Genomic DNA, 17,519 nt, shown 5'->3' on the forward strand with positions numbered 1-17,519 from the left:
TACAGCAATTTAGAAGTACATTTTGATTCTAAATTTTGCATTTATTTGACACATGGGTTTAGGAGGTGGCAGGGGAGAGTACCAGTGATATTTTGCCCAGGAATGACATCTCATTCTCACATATCTCCTGCATTTGCTGAGCAGTAGAAGGGTGAAAACCTGGCTTTTCTAGGATGTGTAGTAGCTAGGCTATATCTGGGTAAACCCAGTTCTATAAAACTTAAAAGTTATATTCGGATTGACCTAGTCCATTTATGTTGTGCCTCTCAACCTAGATTTCCACTAGAAGATTCTGGCTTTAGCCCAGCGGGTTGGGGCTGTAGCTCCAATAAGGTCAGAATACAGTGAATAAAGTAACTTTTAAAAACTTTTTTTTAAATGTAAAAAAGCAGATCTACTCTCTGCTACTGCTACCAATGTGTTGCTATTTATTGCATGTAAAATGGGGAAGAGCGAATCTGCAAAAGTCAATACTTCACTTCTCATTTCAACACACAGCATGCATGAATCAGATTAGAATTCAACTTTTGCAAGAACAAAAAAAGGGAAAGTTGCTCGGAATACATTTTTCAAGAAAAAAGGTTTAGACAATGCTTCAACAAGCCTATTATGGCTTTCCAGACTTCTAAATAAGCAAGAATGTTAAAAATGCCACCTTATAATCCAGAGATACACTCAGTGAGCACTTTATTAGGTATTTATTAGAATTATTTTTTGACTCTTCTACTGCTGTAGCCTATCCAGGTTTGGCACGTTGAGTGTTCAGAGATACTCTTCTGCATACCACTTTTGTAATGCATGGTTATTTGCGTTACTGTCACCTTTATGTCAGCTTTGACCAGTCTGGCCCTTCTCCTCTGACCTCTCTCATTAACAACACTTTTCTGCCCGCAGAACTGCTGCTCACTGGATATTTTTTTAATTTTTAAACCATTCAGAGTAAGTTCTAGAGACTGTTACAGAAATACTCAAACCAGTCTGGCATCAACAATCATGCCACGGTCTGACGGTTGATGTGAACATTAACTGAAGTTCCTGACCTGTATCTGCATGATTTCATACATCGCATTGCTGCGAATCGATTGGCTAATTAGATAATCACGAATAAGCAGGTGTACAAGTGTTCCGAATAAAGTGCTCAGTGAGTGTATACCCTCCGACAGTAATGTCATTATATTTAATGAATATTATGAATATCTTTGGCTGTGTGTAGGTAAGGAATGGATTTGGTGAAAAATGAGCTACTGAATTAAATGTCACATAAATGTAAAAATTGCCATTGAGTGCTTGTGTTCTTGCAAATTACATCTGCACATGTTGAATAATAATATTGGAATAGAGGAGACTCATGTTAAAATATGAATAAAACATACAACCTGAATTTAAATTAAATGATTTGATTAGTGCAATTAACATGGCCGTAATTTAAACATATATTACCCATTAGCAGCAAGTTCCTTTCTATTCAATTGCATCTAATGTGGTACAGCGGTTTAGCCATCCTGCACTTCACTTAAAACGATGATTACAATGTGCAATGAATATTACAATATTGAAAGTCAAGATCCCATCTCTTAACCTTTCTGTTCCAGTCAAAATGATTTAATGTGAAGTGTACCAGTATAACGCTACCACATTAGACACAATTAGCTCAGTAAAAAAGAATCAGGTACCAGACAGACTTGCTAAAACTGAAGTGTGTTCTTACCACGGTACGCTCTCTGCCCCTGACTATAGCTCACAAATGACTGCATAGTTTGATATTGTTCTACCTCCAGGATTAAAGCTTTGTTTGTTTAAGCTTGGATCCCTGGCAAATGATTTTGGAGGGACTTCTTATCGATGAAGCCACGTCACCTCGATATACAGTAAAAGCTGCTGAGACAGGCAGTCACCTGACGTCTAACGCGGTGGCGTGGTGAACAGATGTGGGTATGGAGGGATGCAGCGCTTCCCTGTGAACAGCGCTGTGAAATCAGCCAGCCAAGGGTGCCAAGGCACACACTGGCATCCCGAAAGGAGAGGGCACAGATGGTTTGTGCTGAGGACACGGGCCTGTATCACATGACCACAACTTTCTAAAAGCAGCCCAGCGTTTAGGTGTCCCTGCGGCCACAGATGGTCCCAGGGCTTTTATTTCAGTAGCCCGTGACCACGTTTCCACGACAATCATTCAAATAAATCAGGACTTTTTTTTTTCTTTCTTTCTTCTCAACAAAATGCGGAAATTTGCTTTTCATTTTGGAAGCACTTTCATTCATGAAGATATTTGTCATTTCCACTGGAAAGTTACATAGCATTTCAGGTCCATATCTTGTTTAAGTCTTTAGTTCTCTTTTCATGTTTTAGCCAAAATAAATAACCTACTTTAACCTAATCAGCCAATTAATACTACCGCAGCTAAAACGCACACACACAATATTTGACTTTCTCATCTACTTTACTTGTGCCCTTGTCCAAGCTATAAAAAGAAATTAATCTATTGCACACACACTCCTCTGTGTTCCCTGTGTCAAACTGCACAGTTCATAAATGACATATAATGAGAAAAATCTATAACCACAGGGGTTCTCTTCCTTTCCAACAGCACAGGGATGGGGGGAGGGGGGTGTTGGCATGGCTGTCCTTGGAAGTCATTGATTGCTTTGCGTCTTATTTAGCCTTCACCAATCTCACAGGCCGGTACCGACTGGGCTCGGTGACATACAATTCCCAAACCTCATGCGATACAGCCCAAATGTGCCGTCTGAACAATATGTGCTGGGCGGATTTACTGAGATAACCAACAGTTCTGACCGACTCATTGATTTATTGATTGACTAGTAAATCACTGCTAGCTTCATCTAATGTTATGTGTATATAGCTCCTGTATGTCACTTAATTGGACAGTCCCCCACCCACCCCCCATTGAATAATATTTCTGAGGTTGCACAACACCGACAGTTTCAGGACTGAACAATGGAAGGACACGCTAGTCAACTTTTCCATCAGGTAAGTAAAACATTGTTGGCACTTCCCATTGCCCTGCAATGCCCTTTCTATCTATTGGACATATCCCAATGGCACCTGCAAATCAGTTGACGCTGTGACACTCTGTAGATCCAGTGGGACATAGGTCAGCATATCTAATCCCTCCAAATGCACAGCACAGGAAGTCAAACGGGCCAGTCTAATATTTTCCTCAGTTTACTTCCTGTGCTCACATAGTCACATGTCTGTAAGTTGTACAGTACATAATATGTATATATTTAATATTAACTCTCTTCCCCCCCCTCAGTTAATACAACATATGTCACACTTTTGCTGAGGCTGATAAAGAGTACCTACTACAGTACATCAATGGTAGAACAACATATAAGCCCGGATTCAAACTTGGAGCCCTCTTGCTGTATGTCAGGTTTTATCGTTGTTACCAAAATACAATACAGAGTGAAGAGAGATCAAAATCATCTGCCAGCTACGCTGAAAAAATCCCTTTTATTCCCTCAAGTAGAAAATGATCTTATTTTAAGCAACTGCTTGACAAGTGAAATTTTCTTACCCCACTGGCAAGTCTTGAAATGAGTCATACAGCCTTACCTCATTGGCAATATGTTTGTCTTATTTAGCAAAAAAGTAAAAGAAATAAGATTTAAAGTCTCAATAGAAGACTAAAATACTTGGCATTGAAACGTTTTGCTTTTTGCAGTGTAGTTGAGTGGCGTTACGTAAGCAGACCGAAAGCGCTGAAAAGCGCACACAGGCACTGCTCATTCTTATAAACTTCATCCTCAGCACGTCTCCCCTGTTCCATCGCCATGGAAACAGCTCCCAGGGCTCCGAGATGTCACAAGACGGAAACGAGCGTCACATAAAGACAAACACGCGCGCACAGAAAACGTAACGGGAATCACACATTGGAGTTCCAGCGATGGGCATCGGGACTCGGCGGCCCCAGTGCCTGGTGCACTGTTGAACTGGGACAGCCGGCAGGAGCAGCGGAGAATTCTGAGCCCGGACAGAGGGCAACTCGGGCTCCACCTCACGCGACACGTGCCCATCTCCCTCCGAGGCCTGCGTGCGTTCGCCTCGGTTTGTTTGTGTAAAGATAGGGTTACGTCGAGCCCCCAGTTGCCCAACCACTCCCACTCCCTGCAAAGCAAAGATCAGCACCGCATCGCCGACGGTAATTACCGCCAGGTTAACGAGGCTAATTTCATAACGAGATTTGATTCATGCGGTATGGCTGGCTGAGGATGTTAATGAAGAGTCATGCACAGCTACTGCTTCCAAATGTATGCAAAGGCAATATTTATTTTAAAAGCGAAAAACAAAATAAACACAATAATAAAACTTGCACTTTGTGTGCCAACAAATCAGTCTGGAATGACAGAAGATGGACAGAAATGGTTCTGCATTTGACTTGACTGCAGTGATCTTTTAAAGCACAGAACCACACAAAATCTAAACTAAATGCCACATCAGTCATGACTCTGCCTATAAGGTGGAAGCTAAGGTTTCAGACAGTGATTTAGCCGTAACACCTCAACATCCCAGCCCCCCGCTCAGCCTAGTAATAGAACAATACAACATTTTTCAGAAATAGGCCTGTGAGGCTAATAATAAATAGAATAATTAAAGGAGACATTTTTGTCCTAACAGGTAGAGCAGTTGTGATGAATCATTCCCTGAACATTTAGAAATTTTTCTTTCCTCATATTTACTTTAATATTCTCAATCAGTGGTTTATAATGACAGACGGAATGTATGTGTGCATGCGTGTCTGAAACACCAATTTTCTTTAATAAAAAAAAAAAATAAAAAAAATTCAAGGGCAAGCTTTTTACAGTGAGTTTTACAAGCTTCCAATATTTAAATTGCATGCATTTAACGATTTAAAATGCGTTTTTTAAATTGTCATTTATCATTTTGGCAAAACGCAATACGCACTATACCCTCTGGATACAGAATGCTCCAACTCAGCAGCTAAATACCATCAACATCAGAAAATAAGTATAAGAAAATGGCTGGTGCCTTTTGTATAGGTGCAGGTGCAGGTGCCGGTACCAAACAAAATCACAAGTGAAAATGAATCAGGTTGATCACCGATGTTCCAATTCGTCATCCTTGCATTGTCCTAGCCATTTAACTGCTGCTGCTGCAACAAAACAAAAAAAAAAACTAGGAGCAAAACAATGGAAGAAAACTCACTTAATGTCACAAAGCTATTTTGAGTTTATTGTGTTCTGTTGTAGCTAGGATACACAGCACCAAACAGAGCCATGTGAAACATTTTTAAATTATATCTTAGAAAATATGACATTTTTGATTACCTGAGGGTTGAGTATTCCTGTGTTGTGTATCATCAAGTATCACACCATACAGTGGGTTGGGCCACCTCATTGATAAATTGGTATATATATTTTTCCTCTATGTTGTTACACTTACTGACCACCTTATTAGGCAGACCTGTACACCAGCTTGTTAATGCAAATATTTAATCAGCCAATCATGTGGCAGCAACTAAATGCATAAAAGCATGCAGACATGGTCAAGAGGTTCAGCTGTTTTTCAAACAAAATTTCAGAATGGAGAAGAAATGTGATCCAAGCAAATTTGACCGGGGATTGATCAGTGGTGCCAGACAGGGTGGTTAGAATAGCTAAAAAAAAAAAAAAAGAGATCGGGGGAGAAGGGCCAGACTGGTCAAAGCTGACAGGAAGGGGACAGTAATGCAAATAACCAAATATTCATAACCACATCCTATTATTTATATTCTAATTTAAAAAAAAATTGTATCAAACTTTAGCTGATGCCATCTAGTTACCACAGCCACTCAAGTTAACGGCAGAACCTTCAATTTACAAAAAAGGCCTTGGAACGCTATGGACCTGTACCATTTCCAGGGGGGATTCCACTGCAGGGAACATCAACACCATTTCCCCATTCCTGGGCCAAGACGTTCTGAATCTGCACCCTTCCTCACGGTGAGTCGGACGTGTCGGTTTTCATCAGCGGCTTGTCAAGGGCACCGTCGCATACAGTGTGAAGGCCAGAGCCATCTCTGGCTGCCTCATGAGTCATCGGCCGGGACGCAGGAGAATACACGCTTTTCTTTGAGCTTCCGACAGGCGTACCGTTTTCATGACAACTGAGACCTTAACCACCACCTTTCCATGACATTGGCCGTGGACACATTCAAACAGAGAGAACCACTGCAGATGAGATTTAAAATTGAACGCATAAAAACAGCTCTTGGCACAAGTGTAACCTACTTATATAATAAAATAAGCACACGCTTAGCATGTGTCACCACGTTTGAGTTATTTTATATGCCTCTATATGTACCTGGAGTCACAGAGCCCCAGAGTGGAGCTCGGTTAACTGACGCAATGCCCCAAGAAACCTCAGAACAAATACTTTCAGTGATTTTTTTCTTTGCCAGTAAGGCAAAAGGCAATGCAACATGACAAGGTCTAATCTCTATCAAGTTAAGGGCAGTTATGTAGTGTATGTTATAATGTATAATGTACCAGTATTGTTATTTATATCATTAATGCAGTAATTGCTGGTCATACAGTATTCTCAGCACTGAAATCTTTTCGTTTCAGAGATCAGTTATCTGGAAACAGCCAGTCCAATTTCACCTGCTATTGAGTGGAGAAAGATATTGGAGCTTGTTACTGCATTGAGGTAAGCACCTCAACATGCAATAGGACTTAGACAGGATTCTGTGAATAATGGATACATTTTCAAATCAACATTCATAAATGTCTAACCGTCTGCTATTCAGCTGGCACAGTTGAGTGAGGTTGTTGAAATACTGGAATTATAAAACACTGAGCAGTGGGTGGTGGGAATGTGCCTTACACAGGGCAAACATGCAGAACCCTTTAGCGAGACACGTTAATGTCTAGATGCTAAAAGTTCCCATTTACAGCACACACGTAAGCATTGGACATTACTCTGCATAATGGCACAGCAAACTAATGACGTTCATTCAAAGCCTGTTTGGGTTTGATTTAACGGAACGTTCTCTGACAGACTCACTCCCGTGAAAGTTTTGATGAAATGCGGTTGCCCTTGCAGCCCGTAGCATACAGACTTTTACGTGAGGTGTCTATCTGTAAGAGCTCATCTCGTATTTGAAGAAAACACTCAGTGGAGAATTAAGGTTAGCTAGCTGTGCGCCAGCGACAGAGGTGATGACAGCTTATTCACAGCTCCCCTCCCCCACTGTCTTTTGGTCATGGGTCTGATTAAAGCAGCGATTACATATTCATATACTACATATTCATATGTATGTCATAATAATGCTGCTCAGGGGAATATTGTTGATAGTGTGCATTTGCATCCACAAACATCTGGGAAAGTATAAAAACATTTTGGCTATGTTACTGCTCTCTGATTATTCCATTCGAGAAAATCTTCTGAAGGCATAAGCACAGTTTAAGAGAAAGGCCCCATTAAATATCCTTTATATAGTCTAGATCAATACATCACACTTTTATAAATATGCACAGAAACGCATCAACGCTCACTGGAACAATGACCATACAACAACAAATAACTGGTGTACGTGACAGTACCCACAGTGACTGGAATATTCACATCAGTGATTGTATTTAAAGCAGCGACCTCAGACAATGCATTTAGTTATTTTGGCAAAACAATCCTGTGAATGATATCCATATTACCTCTATTTCTCTAAATCTCTACCCCATCTCTCACAGACGACAATCTCTTTCCCCTGCCCATGACTATTGTCCCTTTTTTTAGGTCAGCGCAGGATCATCTCGAACGACATCAAAAAAAACAATGTGGATATTCAGCTCTCACAGATTACTGCCACCATGGTAACTATTCTCAGAACTTAGTCTCAATACTGATAATCAACAATAGGGCATACACAGCATGTAAATCAAGCCAGAAGGGACATCGTTAGGTTAATACACGTTGGTCGGGAAAAATACTTGTTTCAGGCAGCTCAAAGGAACGATGCTCTAGAGCAGCAATATGAACAAATGAAACAGAATTTAAATGTTGTCATTTCTCATTTATTCTAGAGCATCTGTCAATAAACTAAAAATGAAGGAGGGAAATGCAGCTGTACCATGCATCAATACTGCATGAATGACATCAGTTTGAACAGGACAACATTATGAACTGAATTTTTTCAGTTCTATACTTTATTTTTTTTCAATATATAACTTAACTAAATGGAACGATATTATAAAGAACCTGCAGCATCGGAATAGAGAAACGTCCTTATTTACATTCCAGTCTCACAGACCAAATATCAGCCACCATGAATAACTCACTAGAGAGGTTTACCAGAGAGCACATTTTGTTTGAATTAGAAAATAAATATTCTGTCTGTGCCAGGTCTTGTCCCAGCGTCAGTGTGTTTACGGAGCATTGCATGGTTGCTAGTCTGGCTCTGGGGACATTATGTACACACATTTAACACCAATGGGCAGGCAGTCAGGGAGGCTGAAAATCTCATAAAGGTCATCTTTACTCGTGTCTACGGTTAAACGGACTGACGAATGCCTAAAAACCCAAATCGCAGGAATGACACTGTTTATTTACACACTGAGCGCAACCTTTCGCTCACAGAACTGGCACAAGTTTGTTTTACTTCTATGGCAACCGAGCCCTTGTCTGACCCCCGCGATGAATTGGAGGCCCTTTTCCTCCGGGCAGACATTTAACAAACGACCACGCGAGTCAGAATTAGACGTTCCAATGAAATTCCAAAGTAGCCTTCAAACAATTCCCCTAATGTCACTCAAATAATCGCTCATGCATTAACTTCCATGACATCTGGATAGAGGCAGCCCGTGTCCATAACCGCATGACTGGCTGCCCAAATGATGAGTTGGCATATGGCCCGCACTCACTCAGAGCACTCCAGTCACAAGTAATAAGCATTCAGAGTCTAACGCTAACCTAATGTCGGAAAGTTTCGCGCAAATTTTTAAAAATGAAACCATTAATCCAGGGTGACAATCACCAATATTATGTAAATGAATGTAGATCCCCCCCCCTGGGCGCATCCATCCATCCATCCATTATCTGAACCCGCTTATCCTGATCAGGGTCGCAGGGGGGCTGGAGCCTATCCCAGCATACATTGGGCGAAAGGCAGGAATACACCCTGGACAGGTCGCCAGTCCATCGCAGGGCACACACACCATTCACTCACACACTCATACCTACGGGCAATTTAGACTCTCCAATCAGCCTAACGTGCATGTCTTTGGACTGTGGGAGGAAACCGGAGTACCCGGAGGAAACCCACGCAGACACGGGGAGAACATGCAAACTCCGCACAGAGAGGCCCCGGCCGACGGGGATTCGAACCCAGGACCTCCTTGCTGTGAGGCGGCAGTGCTACCCACTGCACCATCCGTGCCGCCTCCCCCTGGGCGCATTTGAAAGTAAATCAAAAATAATTCATCTGACTCACCAAGGAAATCAGCAGTCGGGATTTTCAGTGGCCACATCTCAGAACATGGGATGTGTTCAGAGTAAGACTGTTCGCTCCAGGCAGGTGGAGCGATACAGACATGAACTAACAGAGGCTGCCCATGCATCACAAAAACTTTAATTACCCATATGATCTAAAAGGCAAAGTGGGGAAAAAAAAAAGAAAAGAAAACACAGTGCATAGCTACCATCAAGATGCGCTACAGGATTGTGGTTATGTAGGTTATAGGACTGACAGTCCAGACCTGCTTTACAGGGTCCTTGAAGCACACAAGCCACAGGGCGTCTCCAAAAGCATTAAAGGTGACCTGATCGAGTGCAGTGTGGCAAACTGTGTAACGTGGCACAACAGCCCGAATCAATTTGTGCTCTATGTTTCGGTTAATAATGAATTGGATCAATGCTCAAGTACAGAAAAATATGGCGGTGAGAACGCGTCGGTAATTAATCTCTCGTGTTTGCACTTGTCTCTGCGGCGTAGCATCATATTGATGCATGGATGGCCTATATTCCGCAAGAGCAAAGAGCAAAGGCAGTGAATGCAAATCACCAGAAAAGTCCTTGAATTAGCTGTGGGACGGTGTATGTGGGTCAAGTTATCCATCAGCAGCCCCGGGGTCCCTGCGAGGCTGGCGTTTCCAGGCCGCGGCGGAGTGCTCTTGACACAGTTAAATTGAGTGGCGGTACGGGGTCGGGCGTCTGGCGGCTCCTCACCTGCACGCCTCCCTGGCGACTGGGCCACGTTACCGGCTCCTCTCGGGAGCAGCGGGGAGGCCGGCCCAAATAGACACGGTGAGGAGCGGAGGCTCGGACGCAGCCCAGCACAGGCTAACGAGGGCGGGGGGGGCGGTTTCACCAGTCTACACCCTGCTCTACTTCCCGCATCAGAGGCGTGACTTTCACAGCTGGGCCAACGCCTGGATTCTTTAAATAGGGCCATTAAAGCTCCTTGGGGTAATAACGAATGCCAGCTCCATCAACCCAATAGCTTACTTCCGTCCCCGTTTCGGATGCATTTTTCAACAAATAATTACGATGGAACTGTTGATTCTCTTGAAATGTTTTTTTTTTGTTTTTTTGTCAATTACTTAATAAAATATGAGTTCCCGTGGCACCGTGATAGCGCATGGCTAAGGCATCAAACTTTCGCTTGATGCAGTGGCACACTGAGGACCGTGGTTTGTGCCAAGGTTCACTCCCCAGTCCTGCCAAATCCAAGTACGGCCGGCCCATGAGGGAGCGGCATAATCGGGCCGTCACTCTGAGGGTGGGGGGAGGGACTCGGTGGGGAGGACCACCGCATACAAAAGCGCCCCCGATTGCCTCGGAATCACGGGGGTCAAGACGAGGTGGCTAGAAAGAAGGCGCGTCGGTCTCCCTCCAGCCACCAGGGGGAAGGGTTGTAGCAGTGTTTCCTCAATATACATGGGCGATTGAAATAGACAGGGTGCAAGTGGCCACCAAATTGGGAGAAAATGGGGGGGGAGGGATCAGGAAAAAGAAAATCAAAAAAGGCTGATTGAACATGCGACATGACAGTAACATGCCAGTTCCTCAGCATACCTCTGCAGTAGTTTAGACCTGCAAACCAGCACTATCTAGCTTCCCCCTGACAACCATACAAAACTTTACAATGTCATTACACATATACGCCTTGCACAATAATGCACATTTACGCAACTAAATTATATGCCACTGTACAACACACATCTGAACAGGTGGAATTGCGCAAATGCAGTAAACGACTGCTGAACACGACATGCATTCATTCACAAAACACAAAGCAATCTGGAGACAAACAGATTTTTCGTGATCAACTTTCACATATTTTACACCTCTCCAGCATCTGAGGGGCGACGGCTTAGGGTTGACCCTGCTTGCAGCGGGGACACGCAGAAGACGCCGACCGAATATTAAGCTTTGTTAACCTACGATTTGTGTTTGTTGCACGAGTACGACAAAAGTTTCCAGTGACATAGCATGGCAGCCCTTTCAAAACTTTGTAATAAACAGAATTTGCATATGAATAAACAGAAAATCTGTTTTTCCTATCATACAGAGCTCTGGCAGGAACACAGTGGGGAACGGAACAAGTGGGGCCTGATTAAGTTCAAATATTCACGAAATATTGCTCAAAATAACATGCTTATTCAACGTTCAGATGTTATTCTGCGGATGCTTCTTCACTGGGTCTGCATATCAGCTGACAAAGTTATCAAAATGTATTTGCTCATAAAAAGAACCACTAAAACAGGACCCTAGACCCAGGACATACGGTCTCGTTTCATGGCCTGTAAAGTTCAAAGCATGACTAAGATCTGATTCCTCACAGGCTCAACGATAACGACCGTGAACTCGCCAAAGCACATACTGAACAGGGTACAGCGTGGAGATGTTTCATCCTTCAGCGCATGTCTAGACTGTGCTTTGCCAGCTCAATCTGAGGGAAGATCAGCATTGGGTTTGGCATTTGAGCAAATTCAAATGTCATTTACTTGCTGTAAGGGTCCCCACTCTTCACATCATTCTGCCACCCCAGTAACCAGACACCCAAAAGTGCAAGAACCAATGGCTCATTAACCTCCTAAGACCCGCACTCTTTTTTGGTATGCATTTTTAATTTCTCTTTGCTACTTTGGCTTATTGGGACCTGATAAGTATAAAAACTAAGCATCATCTTTTGACATGATGTAGTTTTTGAGAAAAATGATGTCCACATATGTGGACTCTCGGTCTTAAGAATTAAGTATTATGGTTGTACAGCCCAAAATGTGGAGTCCACGCATGTGTACGCCAGGTCTTAGGAGGTTAAAAGGCACTGTTGTCCTCATGACTTAGAAAACACTTTAACTAAAACAGGAAATTCCTCTCCCTCGCCAGAATTACCCTTTCAAAAGTGGTTCATGGCATTTAAATTCAAACACGAAAAACGCTCCTTCTCAAACAGACTTCTGTTTGAAATTTGCCCGTGTGATGGAATTTCAGTGTTCCTTTGTTGAACACAAGGGCGAATCTAATCAGCGCAGGCTGTGTCTTCCTCAACGTAAACAAACCCCACCCTCGTCACACACTGAAATCTCACCAGCCCGCATGCAAAACACACCACACCTCCTTTGTCACATACCACAGATTGCAGTTATCAGTATGCTACACACCTGAACGGGCATTCCAAAAAAGAAAAACAGACAGAAAAAGAAGTTAACCTGTGACCAGTACTTCACTTAAATGTACTTGGAAATGGCCATTTTTGTGTTGCTTTTACTGTATTACTTGTCCAAAAGCGCCTTCAGCCAAAATAAATATCATTTTTTACTGTTCTCGTAAAAGTAATTTGCAGCTGTTCCCAATGGAAAAGGGCATACCAGTTAAAGGTGAAAACCCACACACCCCATAACCAACATTCCAATGTGTTCGCATTTCTAAGAAGATGAGATTGTAGGTTGGAATTTCTTTCCACTAATGTGGTGCAGATATCCTGAATACACAGCTACAGAGAAACAAGGGTTTTAGAGTTTCATACGGGCTTCATTGCAATGGATTCATCTGGTAAACATTCTGAATGGTTGCTGTGGGCATACAGAAACTGACCCTCATCTCTAACTGTGCTTAAAAACACAAATACAAATACAGATACACAAATGCATAACAAACATGAGGTGATCAACACCTAACCAAGCGTGACATATTTCCACATCTCCTACAGTGACCCAAGGTCACACCTGCTACTGAATGGGATGGAGCAGCACCACTGCGTAATCCTGTTTGCAAATCCACACAATTCCAATCTCACATAAAAAATGAATTCAGGGAAGCAGCACTTATTCATACCGTAATTGTGGGGGACAGCTGAAAACGAAAGCACTGACAGCTGACACAATATTTCAGGATTTCAGTACAATTAGAGTGAGATCCTCACCTCACTCAAAGACAGAGCATGCTGCCATCTGTAATACATAATCCCATCTGTGTATCAAGGCCTTTCACCCCCCCCCCCCCGCCCCCCCCGGTTTAAACCCTCAGAAATATACCCTTCCCCAGGACGGAGGATGCACATACCTCAGAGCTAAATGTGGAACTATGACAATCAACACCTCGCTGTCGTCATCTTGCGCACTGACCTGCAGCAGCTCCCGTTAACAACTGACGCGCCGCCGTTTGTGCACTGGCACAACAGTGCCACCCAGTGGTAGAGAGGGTCATTGAACGGTCTAAAGACAAATAGGCCCAGCTAAATGACAGTAGATGGGGAGGGATACACCTGCTCAGTAACGTCACTGTGACGAGGGAGGCGATGGTGATGTGCGCTACGTGTCAGTCCTTGACTTGCGTAGGACAAAGGGAGCCCACCCACGACCTGGAGTGTGACATTTATTTATTTTTATTTATTAACCCTTTAAGGCAGAGGTGTCAAACTCCAGTCCTGGAGGGCCGCAGTGTCTACAGTCGTTTGTGGTTTCCTTTCAATCAGCAGCCAATTAAGGCCTTGAGAACAAGGTGTGTGGACTCTTTAGCCAATGAAAGACGTATAGCCCAATGTATAGCCAGTGCTGAAATGCACCAAAAACCCTCTGCGGCCCACCAGGACTGGAGTTTGTCCCCCCTGCTTTAGGGGGTAAGCTCAATAGTTTGCGATTATAATTTTACAAAAAAAAATAATACAAAAATTCCAAACAACATACTTGAGAGGGTTAAAATGTATGAATTGTGAAATGCGGGACACCTTCACAGTTCACTGCATTAGTAGTTACACCTCATAATTAACCCAATCAAGTAGTGAGGGGAGATGAAATTAGGAAAATACAAAAATTCATTCGCTTAACCACAGAGAAAATCTCATTGGCCCTTACAATTATAAACAGTTGTTACATGTATAAAACGGCAACTGCAGGGCATCCAGTTTTTCACCATTGGCTAGGAAGATAAAATGGCTTCCAAAAAATACACATACTGTATATATTCCTGCGGAGGCGTGAAGAGTGAATTAGGAAGTGAAATGAAGAGCCACACAGTCCCACCCCCAACAGCAAAGAGGCCATGCCAGTGTGAGCGAGTGTCCTCACAGTGCCACCATCGCCTCTGGGAACGGGCCAAAAGGGAAAACTGATGGTGGAAATTTGTCATGAGTAGCCCCTTTGATCCTCAGTCTCTCCAATGTCCTCAGTCTCTACCCTGCCCTTTCCCATGATCCTTAGTTTCCATGGGGCTCACCCAGGGACACCAGGCAGGGGGTCGTGTCTATGGTCTACAAACGTTCAGTCATTCAATATTACAGTAACTTAAAAATTTGGACTCCAGCAGTGCTGACACGGTTTGCACTTGTTCGCCATTTTATCTATAAATAGAAAGGTGTCATTTATAGGGTGTGATGTCCATCCTTCCACCCTTCCACCCAATTATAACACATTAAACATATTCACATTTAAGCCTCCTGACTGCTATTCTGCTCCTTTACAGCGAGAGTAACCAATGCATGAAGCCAGGTTTAAGTTGTTCTAGGTGGAGAAATTTCAAGAGGAGAATATTCCACCAGTATTATATCAAAATATTGACAGTCAACAGCCATTTAGGACTGGAATACAAATGTACCATCTCTCCTGCTGCAAAAACGACCCACTATGTTGGTTTCTTCTGTATCACAGCATGTGCAATGAGCTCCATCTGCTGGATACACGAGTCAAATTACTTGTAAAGCACACACACCAAAAAGATTTGATGTCAGTTTTTAGACACATCAAACCATTACTAACGCAAACACATTAAACAGTATAAAGCATGAAGACTAAATAAAACGCACATTTTCCACAGGCTAGCAAATCTTCACACACCCACCGAATAGTGAAAAGCTCAGCACCATCAAATTTACCCACTGACAGGCTATCACAGACCCTACTGTGGAGAGTCCATTCTTTAAAGCTGGCTGGGCGAGTGAGAGAATCCCGTTAAGGGCTTACCACATAAACAGCAGATGCTCCCCTCGCCCCATATTTGTGTAGGCTTCTCCCAGGCTTTAATCTCAACTTTATAATCCTCTCCCACTCCCATCATGCCCAACAGCAAAACCAATCTACACAGACATTAGGATGCACAGCATTTCAAACATCCCCGCTTGGATGTCAGATCCTCCCTGGCCACACAAAGCCAGGCTTGGGTGAACTGGCTATTGTAACGGTAATGACAAAATGTGACCAACTGAAACTGTATGCGCAGGGACAACAAATAGAGCAATCCAACAATTACTGTGAAAAAGAACAAATGTGAAGTGGAAGCAAGTCGTGGATGGTACAGTCTCTCAGACAAAATACTTTTAAAAGGAGTGTCTAATGGCATTTTCTTTTACATATCGTAATGGTCATTTTAATCCACTTTGACTTTAAATACATCCGAAATTTGTTCATTTAAAGTAGTCATTTGCAATCACATTTGCAACTGCCCAAAATTCCCACAAATGAATGTCAATTGCTGATGATGTATTCATCTGAGGTGAACTTCATCCAACACCTTATCCCTTAAAGAAAGGGTCTCACTACGAAATTCAGTATCAAAACAAACCTACAGCAGGCTGCCACTAATTGAAGCCTACATTCTTTGAAGACCAATCACCAAACAGCCAACAAAAACTGTAGACCATACTAAAAGAATGACATAAGAAATGGGTAAATACCACAAAAAATGGGTTCTGTACAAGGATCTGGGCTTTCAAACCATATCATTTTGAGACGAATATGGATTCTGTGGTAGAATAATTTAAGGGAATAGTTTATATGAAACAGGGTTCATCAAAAACAGTGTGTGAATATCTAAACAAAAAATGGAATAATTTAAAGAAGCCAAAACGTTACTTTTGTGAACTTTAGAAGTAGATCAGCCTAAATTTCAGGACATTGAGAGGATAACAAGTGCCATTAAATTCAGCTGACTCAAAAGTGAGAAACAAGCCCAAGCCTGCAAGACTAAAAGCATTAATCAGACAACTGCTCGGGATGGTTCTTTGAAAACACTTCAGAGACTTGTCCTCCATTCATGCAGCTGTAATTAAACCCACATCCACTTCAACACCATCGCCAGACCCCAAGGACCTGCTGGCGAGCCTTTAAATCACGGAATATCAACTCCATCCGCCACAGCAGGCACACCACCGCTGGGACATTCTCCATGTAAGGAATACAAAGCTTTTAATTGTACCAATTTCATGCTAGAAAAAAGCCATTCCCTTTTTACTCCCAACTACTTAACCTCACACCGCAATTGAAATGTAACCTTTGCAATCTGACAAGCCTGGCTCTGTTCATAGAAAAGAAAAAAAAGAAAACAAAAACAAAGACAAAGCAAGACCAATTAATTTTCAGTTGTTTTATTGGTTTCATATTTGCTTCAAGGGCAGGCATTACAGCAGTCATTGACGTAAACATGGTCACACTCGGCTGGAAGTTAACTCCGGCACTAAGGACACTGCAGAGCCAAGGGACACCTACACTAACATTTAGGGAAGTGTAATGAATTGACTGCCTGTCCGATGCCGTTACTGAGCTTATAAAATGTTCCTCAACAATTTGTTTTGAGGTGGTAGCAAGTGAACTATGATTTCAGTCCTGTACCCCCAACCAGAGTTCAGTAGCCAGGCACCTGATGGAGTAACAGATCAGTGTTGTGCAAGGAATATTGCTTGTGCACCACTACTCAGCTCAACCTCAACTGCTCCTCTGCAGGGCTACGTGGGTTTTACTTTGTATGCCTAACTAGTCTACAAGCAGGCCTATCAGATTTACTTATATCACGGTCTTCCAGATCTTGCCTCTCTCAACAGTTCACCTTATGTATTAATAATTCTGACAGTGGAACTTCCAAGCTGAAAGTATTAATTGTAGGAATAAATGTGATTTATTTTAATGTCCTCAGTCAGCTCCTTAAAGGAGAGCCCATGGTTGTTCAGTAAATGGTCAGAGTACTTCAGCACAGGGATAGCCTTCAACTGGCTTAATGTAAGGTCCAAGTAGTCAATGGAAAAAATATTAGGCATCCTTCCAGTTGATGCATTATGAGAATCTTTG

Source organism: Conger conger, chromosome 8 (genome assembly GCF_963514075.1).
Source record: "Conger conger chromosome 8, fConCon1.1, whole genome shotgun sequence".
In the NCBI taxonomy this organism is placed as follows: Eukaryota; Metazoa; Chordata; class Actinopteri; order Anguilliformes; family Congridae; genus Conger; species Conger conger.